Source organism: Leuciscus leuciscus (assembly GCF_965113295.1).
Source record: "Leuciscus leuciscus genome assembly, chromosome: 9".
In the NCBI taxonomy this organism is placed as follows: Eukaryota; Metazoa; Chordata; class Actinopteri; order Cypriniformes; family Leuciscidae; genus Leuciscus; species Leuciscus leuciscus.
Window position 1 is genome coordinate 28,578,503 of NC_138733.1, and position 22,117 is coordinate 28,600,619.

Genomic DNA, 22,117 nt, shown 5'->3' on the forward strand with positions numbered 1-22,117 from the left:
ATAACAATTAACTGTAATTTATGTGACTATATGGTAGAGATTAAATATAAAAGTTCATTTCTATCTAGATATAAACATAAATGAAAGTATAAAAAAGTGAATCACTATATAACAATCACTAATTATATAAGCCCCTTTCACACAGCGCTTTGAACCCGGGAAATTGCCGGCAAATTGCCAGAGCGCCTTCTGTGTGAGCGCAAACTCGACCCGGGATTTATGCCGGGATCGATGCCGGGTTGGGGACCTAGTAACATTGCCGTGTTCAGTCCCGGAACGCGCGCTGTGTGAACAAAAGCCGTAATAATGCCGTGTTGTAGTGATGACGCTGAAGCCGGGATCGTTCGCCAGCTGTGAAACGGTACATAATGCGCAACGCAAGTTTATGATTGAATCAGAGAAAAAAAAATGCACAAGCGTGGTTTCATAAGCAAACTTAAGACGCTGCTGAGACATTACAAGTCACATCGATGTCACGTGTCTTTACGGGATTTTTACGGGTTGTGTGTGAACGCACTCTCTGATTCCGGAAAATCACTGGCAGTGTGAATGAACCAAAATCAAACGAACCCGGGTCACTTTATCCGTGTATTTTCCGGAATCTCTGTGTGAAAGGGGCTATACTGATGTGACTATGATATAGATAAAAAATCCCAATGAGGGAAACAGCTCACAAATCATATGAAATTTTGCATTTTGAAAATGTAAAAATACAGAAAGTTTTCTGTGATGGGTAGGTTTAGGGTTGGTGGATATAATATACAGTTTGTACAGTATAAAAATCATTATGTCTATGGAAAATCCCCATAAAACAAGTGTGTGTGTGTGTGTGTGTGTGTGTGTGTGTGTGTGTGTGTGTGTGTGTGTGTGTGTGTGTGTGTGTGTGTGTGTGTGTGTGTGTGTGTGTGTGTGTGTAAGAGAGAGGAAGTTGTCAGAAAGATAGAGGGAGGGAGATAGAGAGCGGAGAGAATGTGTGAGTGGTAAAATATTATCAGGTCAGTGTGAAGAGGGAGAGGGGTCAGATAATAAGACTCAATCGCGCTGAGTGAAATGTACTGGGAGAGAAAATGCTGACGTGTTCCCTCCACTCCATCCAATTCTGGAAGCACCAGCCCTCTTTCGCTCCCTCTCTTTTTTATGCAGTGGTGTGGGATCCACGGCCCACAAACTTTAGCACTTTACTGTCCATTCACGTGCCCATCTATCACAATGAAGGGCTGATGAAGAGACAGCAGGGTGAATGAGTGGAGAAGAGCAAGGGAGGGGAGGAATAAAACGAGGGATGGGGCCCATATTGAAACGGGAGGTCAGAGAAGATGAGCATCGTTGCCAACCTTGTGTGTCCCGTTCTTTTATTTACCGCTCCACCACGTAAGCCTATTACTGATGCTATCTCTCTCTCACACACAAAAGACAAACTCAAACAAACACCCCACATGTGACCTTTTGGGAACACAGCTAGAAAATGCTCATTTGAATAACACCAAACTCCATCAAACAACCCCATACACACAATGCTGCTAAACATGCTACATTAGTGTAAAAAAATTGCATGTGCATGTCCTTGTACAGACAAACACACACACACAGATATTTAAGGCTACATTAGTGATGTCAAAGATGGTTTTCACAGAAAGCTGCTGCTCTCGTATGTTTTTCTGTCGTCTCCGGTCATGTTATATGTAAATTGTGTGAGCTTATTTGATCAATTAAATCGAAAGATCTGAAAAAGCCCATACATTTACCTGCCCATAGACCCTCCCCTTGAAGAAATCAGGACAGACGTGGACCAAAACGAATCTTAACACCATAAACAGGGCCTCAGTAATGCTCGGTCTAGATCCTGTATGAAGCCCCTCCATCCGAAAAGCACACTGTGCTCTGATTGGCCAGCCACTTCAATCGTGTATCAGAGATTTCATGTCCCTTACCATAACCGTGTTAGATCTGGTTGGGAAAAACATCATCTCTTGAACACACAACTAACACAACTCAACCAGGCATCACCCACTTTTTTGTGTATATGCCTTGGGCAGGAATTATTTAAATGAGAAATACTGTGACGTGAACGTTCCTAGAAGAAAACTCAAGGCTACAATCGAGGCGTTTCAGGGAGTTCAGAAACAGTGCGCACTGATATAGAAAATAACTACTTTTGGAGGGACTTTGAGCTTGAAAAAGGTCTGCAAACTTACAAAGCACAAACATCAACATTACACACTAAAGAAAGCTGAATATGTAAAAAAGCCTCTTTAAAGGGATAGTTTACTCAAAAATTTACATCCTGACGTACCAAACCCTCAATTTCTTTCTTTCTTCCAACAGACACAACAAATTAACTTCACTTTCAAACTGCAAAACTGACAAAAAAGCTAAATAAAAGTACCATATAAGTGGTCGGTATGACTCGGCTATATTCCCAACACCGAAAATCTAAATGCAATGCATAAATACAATGTCAATTTAAGTTGTCATTCTCTGAAAAACTTCTCTGTACAGAAGCTTTCAAATCTCACATGTGCAACTTGAATATGCACATATTCAAATTTGCTGTGTCAAATTGTTATGAGACACATGAAAACTAATAAGGTTATATCATTGTAAATAAACGATGGCAATATATTCAAATATATGTATGTAACTGTAACCGAGATATTGGAGTTGCGGTGGAAAAGAAGATTTAATAAACAGCAAACATTTTTCCTCACACAAAGCTAATTTTACTTCAGAGGACTTTAAATGTACTCAGCAGTTGATGTTAACTGATGAATGTGCACATGGTTTGTCTTAAAGCACATTACAAACCCCACATAGACATAAACAACATTAAAAACTTGATTTTCACCACAGGGGGTGTGGTTAAAATACCTTACTGAACCCAACTTTTGAGCAGTAGCAATACAAAATATATTTAATTCAATATTATATAAATTTTGTGCCTCATGGTTTTATATACAAAACAAAAGCGGACACACACTAACCCTCTCTCATTTAGTGCAAAACAACTGCTCTAACACAGAGCTACAGACTACAGGTCTCCAAGGACCCACAAACTCAAGTTGTGCCAAAGCACATCCGTTGTTTCAGCGAAGACACGATCATATCTGACAGTGATGGACATGGCAATGAAGTAGAGCCGTCTCAATGAAGGAGAACACACACGCGCATTAGTGGGCGCAGTACAATGGGCGCTGCAAACAGGTCTGAGTATCGCTAACAAAAAGAGTCAGATTAGAGGGGTAAACTCGGTTAAATCCTCCAAAAGAGGGAAACTGCAGAGGCAGAAATAACCCAGAACAGATCTGCATGGAGCCTCGAACAAAAAAAACGATTAAGCTGTAAAACAGTCCTTTAATAGCTTAAGCCATGTGCTCTATTATCTCCCATCCTCCACCCACATGCACTGTCTCATAGCTGCTCCTGCCCACGCGTAAATACACACACGCGCACATGCTCGTACAGTCACGTAACCCAACAGATGGGGTTTGGGGTGTGTTTTAGGTGAAGGCCACTCTATCAGTTCTTCTGCTTTGCGAAAGGCATTTTAATTAAGAGTTGAGGTCAAAAACTAGGCTAATCCTACGATAAAGCACCTTAGTATAAAACAGCATAGTTAACGTTATATTTGAATTCATGCGTCGCATTACATTGCCCCCATATTCTGAACATTGAATCACGCCGTATACAAACTCTCAGGAAGCTTTCAGGATTCGCAGAACTGATTCAAGTGTGAAATTCTCAATAGTTTTCAAGTATTAGGCCTAATCTCGGAAAGTCTCTGCATTTTTCAATTTAACCGAAGCATATTTAAAATATCTGAGGCGGCTCTGATTCAAGACGACCGCACAATGAGATCTTACTCAACTATGCTTTTCAGCTATACCTTTTCATCTCCATGTGCAAGGTTTTTTTTTTTTTTTTTAAGTGGAACTTTGTCTGATTAAAATCGTTTTTCACTTCCTCAAACCTCCAACTTCTCAACTTGTGATGCAGGGAAATGTGATTATATGAAACTTGCATAAATAGCTGAAGGCATGATGGTGCATGAGATAAATAATAATGTTTAGTCAAAGGCTAATTGCTGAGCGCACGCATCTGCATGTAATTTCTACCATGACTTAATGTGTTGACAAGTGTACAAGACCTTGATCATCTGTAGATGAAAAAAATGACTTTTGATATACAAGGTGAGACACAAATTAGAGCTTTGTTCGCTGTTATTATTACGGCCTTCTAGATGATGTTCCATTACAACCATGTTTGCCTTTATCTATTAAATAATGTCAAATAAATTAACTTGTGAAACACATCATGGACATCAAATTTCCAGTTCCACTTTCTTAAAGGGATAGTTTAGGTGAAGGTACATTTAAACTTTGATATGTTCGAATTCTGGGTATGACTTTTATGTTGCTAACTGGATTCAATACAATTCATGAAAATGTACAGTATTAAAAAAAAAAATCTGGTAAAAAAAACAGTAAACCTTTAATATTAATACTTCTCACACATTACAACAAAAAAGAACCCTCTATTAAATACTTCTCTCTCTATTAGCATTATGATTGACCTATAGAAAAAAAAAATTTGACTCTTTTTCTTTTCTTAGAATGGCTTAACTTGAAGTGCTGTAAAAAAATAATAATAAAAAAAAAACTTGGAAAAAATATTGTTTTAAGGTACTTTATGATATGTTGCCATATGGCAACAACACACAATAGTGGAAATTTGTAGAAAAAAAAATTGCCATTTAAATTAGATTTTTTTCCACATTCCACAATATACAACCTGATCAACTCTATGCGAAGGAGATGTGTTGCACTGTGTTACACCAGATACTGACTGAGTGGTTTTCGGACCAGAAGTGCTCACTAACACAGATTTAGACAGATTTGTGAACAATATTTGAGAGAAATAGGCCTTTTGTGTACATAGAAAAGGTCTTAGAACTTTGAGTTCAGCTGATGAAAAAATGGGGGCAAAAACAAAAGTGTTGCATTTATAATTTTGTTCAGTGTAACGTTAGCTGGCTAAACTATTGCAATAATGTCATTCCACTATTACAGTGTTGCCACTTGGCAACACAGACATTTGATCGATTTACCAAAAACTAATTTCATAAAACCTTTTCTGAGTGGTGAATATGTCATCACTTACCTGAGGAGATGTTTCAGATTTTTTGTGTATGTGATATGGGCTGGTCCTTGTTTGTAACTGACGTTTTAGTTTGTTTTCAGCAACCACCGACAAGAGAACGCGGTCTGTCAAAAATCGCGCCACAGAAAAAAACTGCATGTCATGTGACTAAGCCTGTTTTATGCTTCTGCGTCGAATCGACGGCGTACCCCCGCGGACCCCTCTGCGTCGACGCGAACCTCGACGCGACCCCTCCGCCGTAGCTTGACGTGCACCTCCAAAAAATTGTAACTACGCGTCGCGGTGACGCAGACCGCAGGGGCTGTGATTGGTCAGATTATACATCATTGTGACACTGAAGACTGGAGAAATGATTCTGAAAATTCAGTTTTGATCACAGGAATAAATTACACTTTACTGTATAGTCACATAGAAAACAGCTGTTTTAAATTGTAATAATATTTCACAATTATACTGTTTTTGCTTTGTATTTTTAATCAAATAAACACAGCCTTGGTGAGCAGAAGAGACTTCTTTTAAAAACATTAAAAATCTTACCGATCTAAAACTTTTGACCGGTAGTGTATATGTATATATTTATATATATTCTTTTCTTTTTTTTGTTGTTGCTAGAAATAAACTTCAATCAATCAAATCAATGTTTGTTTTGAAAAAAAGTTTGTTGTTTATTTACAATACAATGTTCACGGGTACATCATGGATATCAAGTAATTAACCAAGTTAACATGTTTCCCGTCGAGGCTTCCAACGCAGTTTGGGAAGTTCCAAAGTCGCCAGAAATCTGAAGCAATAGCTTCCCACTGGCTGGTTGAAGGGCAGGGCAAAAATTCGGGCTGCAGCGCAGTCCACAGCGCTTTGCAGACCTCCGATACTATGCGGGACACCGTGGTCGCACCCATTTTGTAGCCCAACCCGGTGATCTGTTGGTTTGCACCCGAAGATAAAATCTTTAAAGTCACTGCCAGTCTCTGAGCGAGGTCAATAGGCATACTGTGTGTAGTCTGATGCTGTATTAACGGCTTTAAACGATGAACAAGATCGTCAAATCGACCTTTCGACATCCGAAAATACTTAAAGTGCATTTCTTCGTCCAAGTCCCTCAGCGGTCGAACAACCGTAACAAATTCGCCAATCCTTCCCCTGTCTTCGTGCACTGGTCGTACAGACCACCTTCGCTGACGTCTTCTTTTTCTTCTACGATTAAACATTTGCAATAAAATCATTTGTTGTTCAACGTTGATTAGCTCCAGCTGCAACAACACTCTCTCTCTTTCGCTCGCCATTGTCGGAAATGAAAAAGCGGAACCGGCGCATGGAACCAAAACAAACTAGGAAAGAGATTCGCGAACCACACCACCCCCCTAGCGTTCTGGCGGTGAAATGCACCGCGATGCAACGCAACCCGACGCAGAACCATAAAACGGTCACGACGCCGTTGGAGTGACGGCGTAGCTACGCCGTGGAGTTGACGCAGAAGCATAATGAGGGCTTTACCTAAAGCACATCATTGGCATTGTTCCAGCAAAAAACACGAGAATGTTTTCTTAAAGGGTAACGTTACATAACATACACAGTTTCACCTATTCTCATGTTAATTTTGAGTACCTATAGAGTAGTAGTGCATCCTTCATATCTCCAAAAAGTCTTTAGTTTTATCATATTTATAAAAGAAAAATACTGCTCTCCGATTCTCTCCGGAAAAAGCCGAGCTATAGAGTAAAGCGGGAGCAAATCCAGCGTCGACCTGGGCCTTGTTTATAAAACATTCGTCACTGAAATGAACACACAACCGCACTTGCTACACTCCGTTGCTGCCCCGGAAAAACAAACTGCATCCACTGTTCCTGTAACGCTGGGTTCTTTGGGAAGCTGAACACGGTAAGCTTTCCCTCACATCCAAAAACATACTTTTTTGGAGACATTCTTGAACAAATCCTATGCAGCGCTGTCGGTGATTTCCTGTTGAAGCGCGTTGATGTGCGCGGTCACGCTCTCCTCTGGTCGACGTGTGCGCGGGCGCGCTTTTCCGAGAGAAATGCTCATATAAGGAGTTCCACTCTCGTCTACGTCATTAGATCCACGATCGGAAAAAAACAGCCGAAACTTGTACCAACCCGGAAGTAAGAATTTCGGCATAGAAATGAGAGTGCACGTCAGTACTTCCGGTTTTAGCTATCCCGCACTGCTGTGCTAATAAGAGTTTTGACATCGACACTAAGATCAAACTAGGAAGTAATAATGAGTGGATTCAAGATTAAAGAAAGGCGATTGGCCTTCCAGCTGGTGAAAATTACATTGTTTTGGCATAACAAAACTGGTGGCATTACATTGTTGTGTACCTCTTTGTAGTAATTTGTCACGCTATAACTCAGAGATAAGTTTTTACTTGTTTCCCGTAGATACTACGGCACGGGCTCAGTGGCTAATCAAGATCCATAGGGACAGCTTCAGCCCTACGAAAACCACTCATGTGTGTAGCAGGCATTTTCATTTTGGAAAACACGCATCACACACATTACCAGCGTCAGCCAATAGTGAGCCTATGTGGTGACGTACAACCCAGAAGCGCTGCGCTGTTACACTACGTGAATTCATTCAGGCCCTCAGACGACAATGAATAGTTGAATAAAGTTGTTATTTTTGTTGTTTTTTGCACGCAAAAAGTATTCTCGTCGCTTTATAAACTTGTGGTTGAGCCACTGTATTCACTTGGACTATTTAACGATGTCTTTAATAACTTTCTGGGCTGGCAAGTTTCGATGCCATAGAAGCTTATGGAGGAGGAGTGAGACAGCTCTCAGATTTCATCAAAAATATCTTGATGAACGAAAGTCTTACGGGGTTGGAACAACATGAGGGTGAGCGATTACTGACAGAATTTACATTTTTGGGTGAACTAACCCTTTCAAAATTCATTATTGTGTTCATCTGTGATAATTATATTGATGGACAAAATGTGTAATTATCATAAACTTTTGTTGATGACAGAGCTTTTTTTTTTTCTTTTTTTTTATATAATCCAAAAGAAAAATCCTATTGGGATACAAAGTGACGTCATACCTGAACAATGCCTTGGTCAACTATGCTTCTTCTAGCCGCCTAACGTTTAGTTGACTATTAGAGCCCTAATTATAATTTTAAAAAAAATTGTTTTATATTTGAATATATAGCCTATTGTAAAGCTGATTTGAAATGTGTATTGTGAAAAGCTCTATATGGGCAGTCTCTATACAAATAAATTTGTATTAAAATGTTATATTCTCCAGTCTTCAGTGTCACATAATCCTTCAGAAATCATTCTAATATGCTGACTTGCTTCTCAAGAAACATTTCTGACTATTATCAATGTTGAAAACAGTTGTGCTGCTTAATATTTTTGCGGAAACCGTGATTTATTTTTTGTATTATTATTTGATGAATACAGCGTTCAACAACAGCATTTATTTGGAAAAGAAAACTTTTGTAACATTATAAATGTCTTAACTGTCACTTTTGATCGATTTAATCAATACTTGCTAAATAAAAGTAGCCTATTCATTTCTTTAAAATGACCCCAAACTTTTGAATGATGAACTTTTGAATGATATGTTAAACTTAATCTAAAGCATATTGAAATAAGCATCACTAATATAACCTTGACAGAAGGAAGGTACATTTTTTAAATATACACGTTTAATAATTCACACCTGTTAATACTTTTACTTCTGGTGACTTATTGTTCCTTTTTAATTATTTTTATGAGGCATGGATTTTTTTTTTTACACATTTTCTCTATCATCACCATGATCTGTCAACTCCATCACACAAATTGCAAAGAAACAATTTGGGATTTTTAGACAATTTAAGTAGATCCTTTTTGTATATAAAAACACCTGAAAAACAAAATGGATACTGTACGTGTGATATGCAAAATATGGTTATTTTAGTCACTTTCAGCTGTCAGGCGGTAAGATGTCCTGTCTGACTCTGGGGACAATTCAATAAATGGAACTGAATATCAGTGTGAAACCATCTTGTAGTCTCAGTTCATTGATTCACCGTGGTGAATGCCAGATTTGTCAATATTTCTAATAAATATTTGACACATTATTTTTGTATCTGACAGCGTTGACCCATATCGAACGATAGGTGAGGAAAAACACATTCTGTGGGGAGAAAAACAAAACAGAAGCGGAAGATGTAGGTTGTTTAATAAGAATAAGTGCCTAATTTAAAATAAAATATTAACTAAAGAGTTCCTGATGACTGCACATGCCTTTGGTGTGAGAGACCCGGGTTCGAATCCACTGTGAGACACCAATGTGTCCCTGAGCAAGACACTTAACCCCTAGTTGCTCCAGAGGCGTGCGACCTCTGACATATATAGCAATTGTAAGTCGCTTTGGATAGAAAGCGTCAGCTAAATGAATAAATGTAATATGCTGATTTGCTGCTCAAGAAACATTTCTTATTATTATCAATATCGAAAACAGTTGTTCTGCTAAATATTTTTGTGCAAACCATGATAGATTTTTTTCAGGATTTTTTTGATGAACAGTAAGTTCAAAGAAACAGCATTTATTTAAAACTTTTGTAACATTATAAATGTCTTTGCTATCACTTTTAATCAGTTCAATTCACCTTTGCTAAATAAAAGCATTTTACCTCTCTCTCTCTCTCTCTCTCTCTCTCTCTCTCTCTCTCTCTCTCTCTCTCTCTCTCTCTCTCTCTCTCTCTTTAAAAGACCTATATATAGACATACCTGTTTTATAAATAAATATACCTACTTTCACTTATGGTGATTTTTTTTTTTTATGAGGCGATGAGAAACACACATTCTGTGAGAAAACAGAAGCAGCAGAAGATGCACCAAGACATTAATTCCTTTCCAGTTTTTGCAAGCTGTTTTGTAAGAATCACAGTCCCTGATTTCAAATAAAATATTCCTGAAGACTCTCTCTTTAATGATTGCAGAGTTCCTGACAACTGCAGGTGTTCTCTCCTCAGTCTAGGTAGGTGAGAGCCATTAGTTTAGCTCCGAATTTCACCTCTCCCGCTTTGAAAGTACTTAAAAAGCAGCTGAGCGGTCTCTCGGCGCACGTGCAGCTGCCTCGCCAAAGCTCCAAAACGCCGTTAAGGGGCTTTCCCCAAAGGCTCCCTCAAAATCTCTTTTCAACCAGCCTCTCTCGCTTCCTTTAAGTCACCATCACGCCGTTCTCTCCCTCTCTCGGTGCGAGTGTCCATGGAGACCGAGGCTGGATGACGGGCCCACCCTCCACCTGCAACGACTCGAGTCACAGAGACGTGGGCTCACGGCCCCCCTGAGGAGAGCCTTGGGAAAGAAAGTCTCGCAAACAGATGGAATCTATTGTCTAGAGAGAGAGTGGAATAAAAGGAAGGAGTGGTGGAACTCAAGGGTGCAAATGTGGAAAGAGAAGGGGGTGGCGGCGGTGTTAACACTTCAGGGTGGCGCGGGTGGGCTCCAGTTAACTTGGATGGTTGCCTTGCTTGGTTTTTAATGAACCTTTGAGCCAATGAACTTAATGAGGCGTAGTCTCTTAGCCAAAACCCATCCACACACACAAACACAGGCTCAAACATGACGTCAACACCACACTCGCTACTAGAGAGGAATTATGGAGGTCAGGGTTGGACCGTGTCGCTATTCTGTTCTGTCCACCTTATATGTGTGTGTGTGTGTGTGTGTATTTAAATTTGTTTTTATTATATTTTCCATTGACTTGTCCCTTTTGGCTTGCTTAGTTGGGGTTTAAAAGACACTTAATATTCAATCATACTGGATTATTGATTTGACTGCACTGATGCTATTGGATGAGAAGAAAAACTTGAAATGAATTGCGCTGGATGATGACACATCTTGTGTCGAGCTGCTTTTATAGCCGAATCGACTTTGTTTCATACATGACAAATTTTGCAACATCACGACTGTTATTGAACTGAATCAACACAGAACTGACTTGAGCAGAACAATGATGAAACTGTCTTTGCAAAGTTGTTTTAGAGCAGAATGAGAATGTTCTCATATTTGATGAAGTTGGAATCAATTGTTATTTCCCTGTTTACTACTGCATAAAGCGCTATTTAAATAATCAGTTAAAAAAAAAAAAGTCATTTTAGTACATCAGTTTTCATTTCAAGTAACAAACAAAAAAGATTTTGGTTACACTTTATTTGGTAACACTTTATGTTACAGTGTCAGATTACATATTGCTATGGTCAGAACATGTAACATAACAGGAAATTAGGCATACTTACATGCAACTAACTCTCAACCAAAACCCTAATCCTACCCTAACCCTAAAGTAAGTACATGTAGTTAATTACTATTACTCAGTACTTAAATATATAATACATTGTAACAATGACACCTTAAAATAAAGTGTAACCCTTTATTTTAATGGGTCCCTGTTACAGTGTAATTATACATTTAAGTACTGAGTAATAGTAATTAATTACATGTATACTTACTATTGGGTTAGGGTTTTGTTTAGGGTTAGTCGCATGTAAGTATGCCTAATTCATAGTTATTACTATAGTAAATAAATGTAATATGTGCAAGGATACATTAAAATAAAGTGTTGCCAAGATTTTTTTTAATGGTTTTAGTTTCAGTTAACTATAATAACCCATCAACACACACAAACGCAAACCTGACGTCAACACACTCGCTACTCGTCTAGAGAGGAATTATGGAGGTCAGGGTTGGACCATATCACCATTCGGTTTGTCTTTATTAGCACAAGAAGAGGCGTTCAAGAGCTCCGGCTTTCATCATTTCCTCGTCCGCCTCTTTGTTGTGACTGTTGTGTGACACAAAAAGATGATCAGCACCTAGACCTGGTGCCTTTCAGTCCCTTGATGCATTCTTAGCACACTCAAGTACACACGCACATTCTGAACACTGATTGCAGTTTTACTGTCCCTGGTGCAAGCGAGGACCTCATTATATACCAACACAAACCAGGACAGACAAAGAAAAAGAGGTGTGTGTGTGTGTGTGTGTGTGTGTGTGTGTGTGTGTGTGTGTGTGTGTGTGTGTGTGTGTGTGTGTGTGTGTGTGTGTGTGTGTGTGTGTGTGTGTGTGTGTGTGTGTGTGTGTGTGGTGCTCTATTAAACTGACAAAGCTTCTAATTAACCAGACCTTTTGTGTATCGTCTGTTGAAGCCGTATAAACCAGCACGCCTCAATATGGAAAGGAATTCGAGAGTGGAATGCACAAATCTGAATGGGCCATGACAAGAATGTCCCACTTCAAAGAAACTCCTTTTTAACAGCTGCTTTTTGAGTGGATACAACCTCACAATACTTGGAGAAAACAAGGAGCAAATGAAATGCCATTGCAACTATATAAACACACCGGCACAGGCTGATGAGCTCATTGATATGATGCTTGTGCAAAACCAAATAATCCACAACCTGCACTTTTGAGTGTTAAGCGGAAAATGGCAATTTGTGTCGATATATATATATATATAGATAGATAGATATATAGACAGACTGAGTGTTAAGAAGTAAATAAGAATTTGTGTAGACAGATAGATAGACAAAGAGACAGACAGATAGATATAGACAGAAAGAGACACTGACAGATAGACAGATATACAGACAGACATATAGACTGACACACATATATATATATATATATATATATATATATATATAGACAGGCATATAGACAGGTAGACAGAGAAACAGATAGACAGACAGAATGGGTGATTGGCCTTTTTTAATTAGAAAGGATGAAGGAAAAACATGGAGTCATGATCCCATTAGAGGGAGAAATAAATAGGGGGAGGATGGGCGGTTGTGTACGTTTTTTACAAGTAAAGAGTTTGAACTCTCATGCCTGAGCGAGCCATTCATTATGACTCTCATTACAGTAAACACACAGTTTATTATAAAATAACACGCTCAACCTCAGCATACCAAGACGAGCACGCCTGTGCATACATACACAAATGAGAACATACAAATGCTGCAGTATCGCATAACCCGATGATGCCAACAGGTGCCTACAGCAATTTTCTTTTCAATCAAGTTCAATGTCCTTTAACAATCATTCCTAACCATCTGCACTTTATTTAGACATATTCGTGCCAGCATATGTCAACACCTTGATATGACAAAAAAAAATCTCAGTACAGACACACAAATACAACCTTTCCATATTCTTTTATGTATTAAAGTCAGAACTGAAGAATGAGTGTACATTTGAACTGAATAGGCCACACCTCTCATGAAGTTGAACTGGAATTTGAATTTGAATGTCAGGAAGAGAAATGTATTTAATTTAAAACTAATTCAACATAGGTAATTCTGGGAGATTAAGTATTCCTACACCCTATTCCACAAAAAGTTGAAAATTCTGTCATTTACATGTCATTCCAAAACTGTGAACAAATTTCTATGGGTGGAATTTCAAACTCTTCCAATTCAAGATTACAGTTGAATTTCTCAGTGCATTCCTAAATGCTGCACAACCCGTAACTGCTAACACAACAAAACTTACATAGATTTTTACATAGTTGCTATGCGATTGCTATGGTATTCTAGGAGGTTACTTACTGGTTCAACCACAAATCTGTATGATACAAGAAGTCTGTATGATACTCTGGTTTCTAGCTATGGCTCGGGTCTATCCTTCAAATGTTTATTTTATTGCCCACCAGGTAGAAATTAAACGTTAAATCGCTTATTTGAAGTAGCAATATTTTCTATGGTTTGAGGTGTTATTCCAATAGCAGAAATGAGCTAAGAATGAGCAACAATGATAATAAGGATGCTTGCTTAAGCCCAATCAATTAAAGAGATAGCCTTTTTATCCTCAGAATTCGACTTTATAACTCGCAAATGCAAGTTTATATCCAGCAATTCTGACTTTTTTTCTCGCAATTACGAGTTTAGGTATTTCTGACTTTTATCGCAACTCTGACTTTTTTCTCGCAATTCTGACCTTTTGTCTCGTAATTGTGACTTTTTTCTCGCAATTGTGAGTTTATAACTATTTCTGACTTCTTTTATCACAATTCTGACTTTTTTTCTTGCTATTCTGACTTTATTATAGCAATTCTGACTTCTTTTATCGTAATTCTGATTTTTTATCAGAATTATTATTTTTTTTTTTTTTCAAAATTCAAACTTTTCTTTCTAGCAATTGTGAGTTTATATCTTGCAATTTGGACATTATAACTCGCAATTGCAAGTTCATAACTATTTCGGACTTCTTTTAACATAATTCTGACTTTTTTCTCGCAATTCTGTACTTCGTTTATCGTACTTTTTTCTCACAATTGTGAGTTTATAACTATTTCTGACTTCTTTTATCGCAATTCTAACTTTTTCTTGGGGTTGGGAAACAAGCTTCCATACATTTCAGCTAAGCAAGTGATTATGTATGTTATATATAATTGTTCTGAACATAAGCAGCAGACGGACTGAATGAAAATGTGAATTTACTCCTGGTTAGCATGTTTACCACTGTACAGATAGCAGTGCTGCACTTATAAACACTACATTGGCCTATATTTCAGTGTCAGAATTGCGAATTTCGCTAAAAGGCAATTTGTTTGCAGGTATGTATACTCACCATCATGTCATCTCAAACCTGCATGACTTTCTTTCTAATGTGAACACAAAAGACAACTCTGGGGTCTAAACATCATTGGAGCTCATTGCATGGACTGAAAAATGTCAATGTTCTTTTTTTTCTTCTTTTTTTTGTGAACTATCCTTTTATGGCATTAATTATTCTTTACGAATTCTCTACATGCTGAGAGATCTCCACAAGGAGATTCTGTCAGCTTTAGATGTTCCCCTGGGGACACTTTTATGAATTTTGTCCCCACTGGATTACAAAACCTGCCCACATAAGCACATATGTACTTAGCACTGGTAAGACACAAACCACAAACCTCATGTAATGATTTCTGGTTAGCCAGTCTCTCTTTTTCTGTCTTTCTGTATGCACTCTCAGCAAAGCTGTACCTACTTCCACATGCTCTTATTTAAATGCCCTTGATTGCTTTATTGTTGAGTAATAGTTGAGTGTGATAAGCCACTGTGTGTGCTTGAGAGCAGTGTGCCTGTGTGAGATAGATGGAATACTGCGAGCTCAGAGTTGCCTGGTCGACATTCCTCCACAACCCTAAGACTAATTGATTGGGGTGTCAGAGTGTGTGTGTGTGTGCGTGTGCGTGTGTGTGTGTGTTTGAGCGAGAGTTCATGTGTGTGAGGGTGAATGTCTGCCAGATGGCTGAGGGATTGCAGTTCGATTAGTGTGAATGGGCATGAGCCTAGCAATTTTGTGCTTGAGAGTGTGTGCATGCACCGCAGTGATTTTCAAACCTTAAACTCGCTCTAAAAGACAGGACTTTGTGCTATTATTGCTTATTGCACAAAAGATTTGTTAAAAAAATGAGTGCACGACTGCTTATTGAACACATCAGTTACTCAAACTATTCTCCTATCATCTTGATAGTGTCATTACCAAAGATTTCTTTGAGAAAAAATCTCACTGGATCACTGGATGTAACCATGGAGATCATAAGGGAATGATGCTTCCCATCTACAGCTAACAAAAGAAGTTAACTATGCCATATGTTCACCTCCAAATCTCAAGGGTTAAATTGGGAAGTCATTTAAAACCACTCTCCAGCCACCGATGAAAAGATGATATGGATGGTTCATGTTATTATTTTAATTGTCCACAATTAGCCTTAACAATACTCTTCAGATGTTACCTATCCCTAAAGGGTACTTGTTTTGGGAGAAAAAAAAATCTCACCTGGGTAATTCGAAATGCAGAGTCTGACTGATGCCTGTATGCTGGTTTGTTTTGAATATCCAAGATTGTTTTCTGAGCGCCAGTGACTTTAGATACGTCATGTTGTTCCTGATTAGTGAATTTATCATTGCACTTTGACCTAATGTTTGATGAAATACCATTCCTTCAGTGTGTAATCCAGCAAAATCAGCTATCCATGCCATACCTCTCAGCACAGATCTCTTTGTTAAAGCACATTTTACCTGTCTCTCTCTCCCTGTCAGTGTCATTACGTGTCATTATAGGTTAGCCATCTGTGGTGCTACTATGAGCCATGAAGACCTGCAGGACTCTGTGTGTATGGTTGGGGTGGGTGGAAGGGATCCACATGCTCCATTGTTTCCGAGCGCTCAAAAGCATGAGCCTTCCCCTACATCCTTAATGGAACAGACTGGATAATATTTAACTAATGATTCTCTCCTGGTTCCTTTCACCCTCCCTCCCTCTCTGCTCTGTTCCCACTAACCATAGCCATTTCCAAAGTTAATGACACAAAAATGGAGACAGAAAGAGCAGCTGATAGGGAGGAGAGAAACTGAATGAGGAAAGAAAAAATGATTGAGGGAGTAGGAAAAGAAAAAAAAATATGAGAATTGAGAATCAGGTGTATTGAGAGAAACTTGATAGACAAAGGAGCAAAAAGAATTTTAACATCCCAATTATTTTTCCCCACCCAAAATGTATTTGTATACAATTTAGATAAATTACTTCTTATCATTACTTGCATAGAACTTACCTCATTATCATATCATTATCATGGACATCATTAACATTGTTCAAGTGTCAACATTGCTGGGCAAAGTGTTGTCAAAATGGCCACAACAGATTCTTACACAGCACTTTACAGAAGCAAGGGATGAAGGAGGGGTGGGAGGATAGAGGCCGAATGTAAGAACGAGAGCGAAAAGGGACTGACACAGCAGAGTGATAAAACTATGGCAGTTCAAATATGTATCTTGGTCATGCCAATATAGCTAATTGAATCTGAAATTGAATTTAGCTAGAGGGATAGACGAAGAAAAAGGGGGAGAGACTGACAGAGAGGGAGGGATACACAAATGGGGAGTCGAGTACTGGTAGTTGTGCCCCTGCCATGGATTAAAGTCACAAGTGCTCTGAGGCAAATGTAGTATTAGTCACTTTAATAATTAATCATCCTCTGAGCATGTTTTTTTTTTTTTTTTTTTTTTGCCATGCAGTGACCCATTTTTAATTCCCCTCCACTAACAAAAATAAAGCAAAGAATTTGGTTTCTAGCTTAAAAACTAGCTAAAATTAACGAGAGTGGAGAGTTTGCCATTCAGGGTCTGCTGGGTCAAACAAACTCATCTATTATCTAAATTCCCAGGGTAAATAATAGGAAATTCCTGTCTTTTCACACCTATTTGGCTTTTAGAGGAGCCAAATGGGGAATAAAAGAGAACAGAAGAGGCTACGATGGGCTCCCAAAGGTCTGCAGGATGCCATCCTGGAGAAATATGCAATGTGTCCCTGGTGAAAGGAGATCTCCCGCCGTGCTCCTCCTGGCTTTGATGCTCACCACCACAAAAGCAGATGGTTCTAGCCCTCGACACTCTCTGCTCCTGTCCCCCACCCTTCCCACACCGTTAAGACAATCCCATCCACCGCTATTAGCCCCCTGCCTGCTTTGGCTCTCTATTCGGCTGCAGCTTCAGGCTCCTTTCAGGCCACTGCCCAGAACCCAGGGGGCTGCCGGGGCAAAGCAACCTAGTCAAGCATTCACCATCGCTGGCTGGCTTTGAATGGAAGTCAACTGAGTGAAAAAGACATGTTTTTAGAGAACAGAGCGGAAAAGTGAGGAGAAAAAAAAGCAGGTGAGGAGAGATCGATAAAGGTTTTTTTCCCCTCCAATACCTCATTCAATGCTCGCAGGTTACAAAGCAACAGCAACTGCAGGCGGTGTGGAATTTTCCGGATGCTTCTTCAGATCGTCAAAGGCCAGCAGTTGGGGAACCTTCATGCAAAACGAGATCAAAGATGGAGACACCCCAGTGAAGCTTTTTGCACTGTTTTTTCTATTTTAGTCCCAGGCGCTCTTAAGTAGTTCTGCAATCAACGCAATAAAGAAAATCTGCAAATGACCTCCGAAACCTCATCTTTGTTAATACCTCAGCTTGATCTCCCGGGCTCTCACTGGCACAAGCCAATTAACTGCTGCTCTCGGAGGCTGGGATCAAGTTCTTAATTGATTACATGGCGATAGCTTATTCAATTATCAATTAAAGAAAGAAAGAAACCAAGAGTTTAAATAAGGGTAAAGGAAGTTTCCCAAATGAGATCCTCAGAGGTTTTGCCTTTGCCTGGGTTGTTTGGAGACAGTATAACAACAAATTTATCGAATGCAACTGAAAGGGCTGACAGGTCTGCTTAGCTGCACTGCTCCAAACTTCACCCCTCAAGTTCTAAACCTAAATTACGGGGAGAGCGAATATAGAAAGTCCGCTGAATAACATCAACAGGAGACTTTCCAGCTCGACCAAGTCAGATCTTTGTATCCTTCACATAGAAGTGTGCTTTCAGATCACGAGGGGATTTGTTAGATTCACTTCTTCTGCTATCTGCCTCTGGCATGGAGGTGAACGGCTACCCTTGGCTCCATCCTCCAACTATCTCTTCTCTTGTCCGGTTTGTTTACTGAGTCACAGAGGGATACCCCTCTCCAACTTTAGCAGTCAGCTTAAAAATAAATAAACCATTGTGTCTGGTATGCTACCAGGCTAATTTCCCGCGATGGCATGCTAGCTTAGCCTCACTCTGCAGCTAGCACACACTAATGAGAACTTGTTTTAGGGACACACCAATTTCACAAATGTCTGTGACAAGTTGTCAACTCCGTCGCAAGGTATTTCACAGATTAATATAACTAATGGTTACTAATGCTGCACGGTTAGCCTGACCAAGATAGCCAAACAAAATCAGCACACAGATCATTAGTCTGACAGTCTTCTTGGCAGCATCACATATTTTAGAGAGCATCATCGCCTGGAGACAATCAAAACAGATGTCACCCCATACGTCTGACATCTGGAGGCTACTGTCCAGTGTATACTGTAGCTAATATTGTCAATCTATCAAAAAACAACAACAAATGTCTCAATTACTCTTCATTTGGTCATAAACTTCATTTGCAGAGAAGTAATCAGAAGTGAGTTTTTAAACCAGTCTAAGATGGTTTGCTGGGTGGTTAGTTAAAATGGTGCATGACATTCTACCATGGTTTAAAATGGTCTCCCACACCTGGCCAAGCGGTTGCTTAGCTGGTTTAGACCACTTAACCAGCCTAAAATGCTAAAGATGTTTTGTTTTTGTTTTTTAGCTAAGAACACAAATTACTCTTCAGTTGGTCTTTGCACTGAAACAACAAAAAAAGTTTTTAAACCAGTCTAAGATGGTTTGCTGGGTGGTTAGTTGGTTTAAGATGGTCTCCCACAACTGGCCAAGCTGTTGCTTAGCTGGTTTAGACCATTTAACCAGCCTAAGATGCTAAAGACATTTTTAAGCAAAGAACACAAATAACTCTTCATTTGTTATTGCCACTTAAACAACCAAAAGAGTTTTAAAACCGGTCTATGATGATTAGCTAAGACCATGAAAGCTAAATATGTTTTAGCAAAAATTTATTTTTAAAGAGGTTTGGAAAAAGTCACTGACATTTAGTTCTCAACCAAAGTTTAGAACCAAAGTTCCTTAACCATCAAAGGATTAGTGCACATTTAACCATTGACCTTGTTGACTATTTTGTATAATCCCGGATGAGTGATGTCCTCCGGCTCCTCCCTCCCGCAGATGAATGGAACAATCCGTACAGTGGGAGGGCTTTATGGGGAAGACGACTGTGAACGCTCGGCTGGATAGTGAGAGCTTCACCGAACGAGAGAGAGGATGGACAAAAGTGTGTTGTGAAAAGAGCTCCGTCTTTCTGACAGGCCCAGCATGGCGTTTAGGCCTCGCTCCAGATGGTGATGTCCCGGCTACCGGCTGGGGGGCTCTGGACTCTTTCTATATGGCTGTCAGCTGGGCTTTTCCTCCCCCTGCCTGGGCCCAGTGATTTCATCCTACAGCGTTTCAGTAATAAGATAATTCACACAATACTCCACATGCTGCTCTCACATAAGCATCACCATCCAACACAGGCGTGAAGCCAAACTGCCTTCCCATTGGAAGCATGCGAGACTCTCACAACATTGTTCAATCCAGGCTTGGAATTTTTTATCTCACCTCAAGGAAGGGTCGAGGTGACCTTAAAACCTCTTCAGTCTGTCAAAAGCATACCACCACTGAAGAGGTGAAGTAGGATCCAAAATATTACTGCTTTCCAGGCAGTTGTTTCTGGTAGTAGTGCTCCAGAGACCTTTAAAAAAGCACCACAAGAAAAAAGGAACCAATTCAACATTTATTATTTAGTTCAGCAAAAACTAAAAATAAACTAAAACTGAATAAAGTAGTAAAATAGTATAAGAATAGCTCAAAATATTTTACCAATGCTACAGAATTGCTATTCATTTATGTAAATTATCGTTCAAAAGCTTTGGGGTCAGTACGATTTTTAAAATGTTTTTGAAAGAAGTCTCTTTTGCTCACCAAGGCTGCAAATATTATTGCAATGATTTTTCTATTTGAAAACATTTTAAAATGTAATTTATTATTGTGATGGCAAAGCTGAATATCAGCATCATTACTCCAGTCTTGAGTGTCACACGCAATCTAATGTTTGATATGCTGATTTGCTGCTCAAGAAACATTTCTTATTTATTATCAATGTTGAAAACAGTTGTTTTACATTTACTGAAGAAAATATGATTGGAGTTTGGGCTGGGCCATTGCTATGCGGTTGCTAAGGTGTTTAGAGTGGTGGCTAGTTCGTTGCTTTGCTGATTAATGGATGTTGAAAGGTGTCTAGGTGGCTGCTAGGGGGTTACTTACTGGTCCATGTCAAAAGAGTCCACCTCCAAGTCTGCATGATTTCTGGTTTCTAGCTATGACTCACATCCCTCCTTCAATGTCAGTCTGCGGTATTTTTCCAGCTGTTTAATCTTCCACCAGGCACAAATTTTACGACAAATCACTCAGAAAAGTAAAAACCTCAACAGGTATAATTTATAGCATAAACGTGTAAGACGAGTTAAATGCCTGACACTACAAATGAGAAAAACTAATAAAGATGCTTCTTACTAACCATATATTTAAGTTTCTGTAAATGTTCAAATATGAAATCAGCAAAAAAATATGATCCAATAAAAGTTATGATCTTTTGGCCTTTCATATCATTTCTATACATTGACCAGGCTCACACGTGGTGTTTTCTATCTCTTGGTTCAAAGTTATAGTGGAGTGTGGGTGTTTTTTTTATTTTTTTTATGTCCTGACCTACTTTGCTAGGACATTGGTGGAAGGGCACATGAAAGACAAGGATCTCCCTATAGACCGAAGGTTATGTGGATGCTCAACCGGCACAGGTTGTTACAGCCTGGTCAAGGCATTGAAGCAGAAACACACACACACACACAAACATACACTCAAAAGGAGCAGGGGCCTATACCATGAAGCCGGTTTAGGTGGCTAACCAGGTATGTTTCAGGCCCCGTCCACACTACTGCGTTTTCGTTTAAAAACGGAGACCTTTTGCTACGTTTGCACCTCCCGTCCACACTAAAACGGCAAAAACGGAGACCCAAAACGGAGAAGTTTAGAAACGCTGCCGACCTGTTTTTCGTTTTGAATCTCCAGAGGGCGTTTTAGTGTGGACGGGTCAAAACAGAGGACTTTAGAAACGATGACGTAGTAGAGGCTCACGCTCGGCTCTATGATTGGGTGTCATCAGTCATGGCGTATATCTTTGCTAGCAGCTGTTGTGCAAGTCAATTCTGCATTTTACAATGCTATAACTACCTACGTGTGCCGGAGGCAAGCTATCATTCGAGCGATCTGTGACAATTCCCGTGTGCAGCGGCGGTATCGACCGTACATGGAGCGTCGGGTTTGGGTTAACCCGGGAAGAACCAGTGCATGGTGGGATAATTTTATCAATGAAGTTGTGTTTACACCGGCACACACATGCCCAGTGTTGGTGAATGGTCACGTGATCCGCGTTTTCAGTCGTTTTAATGTGGACGGAGA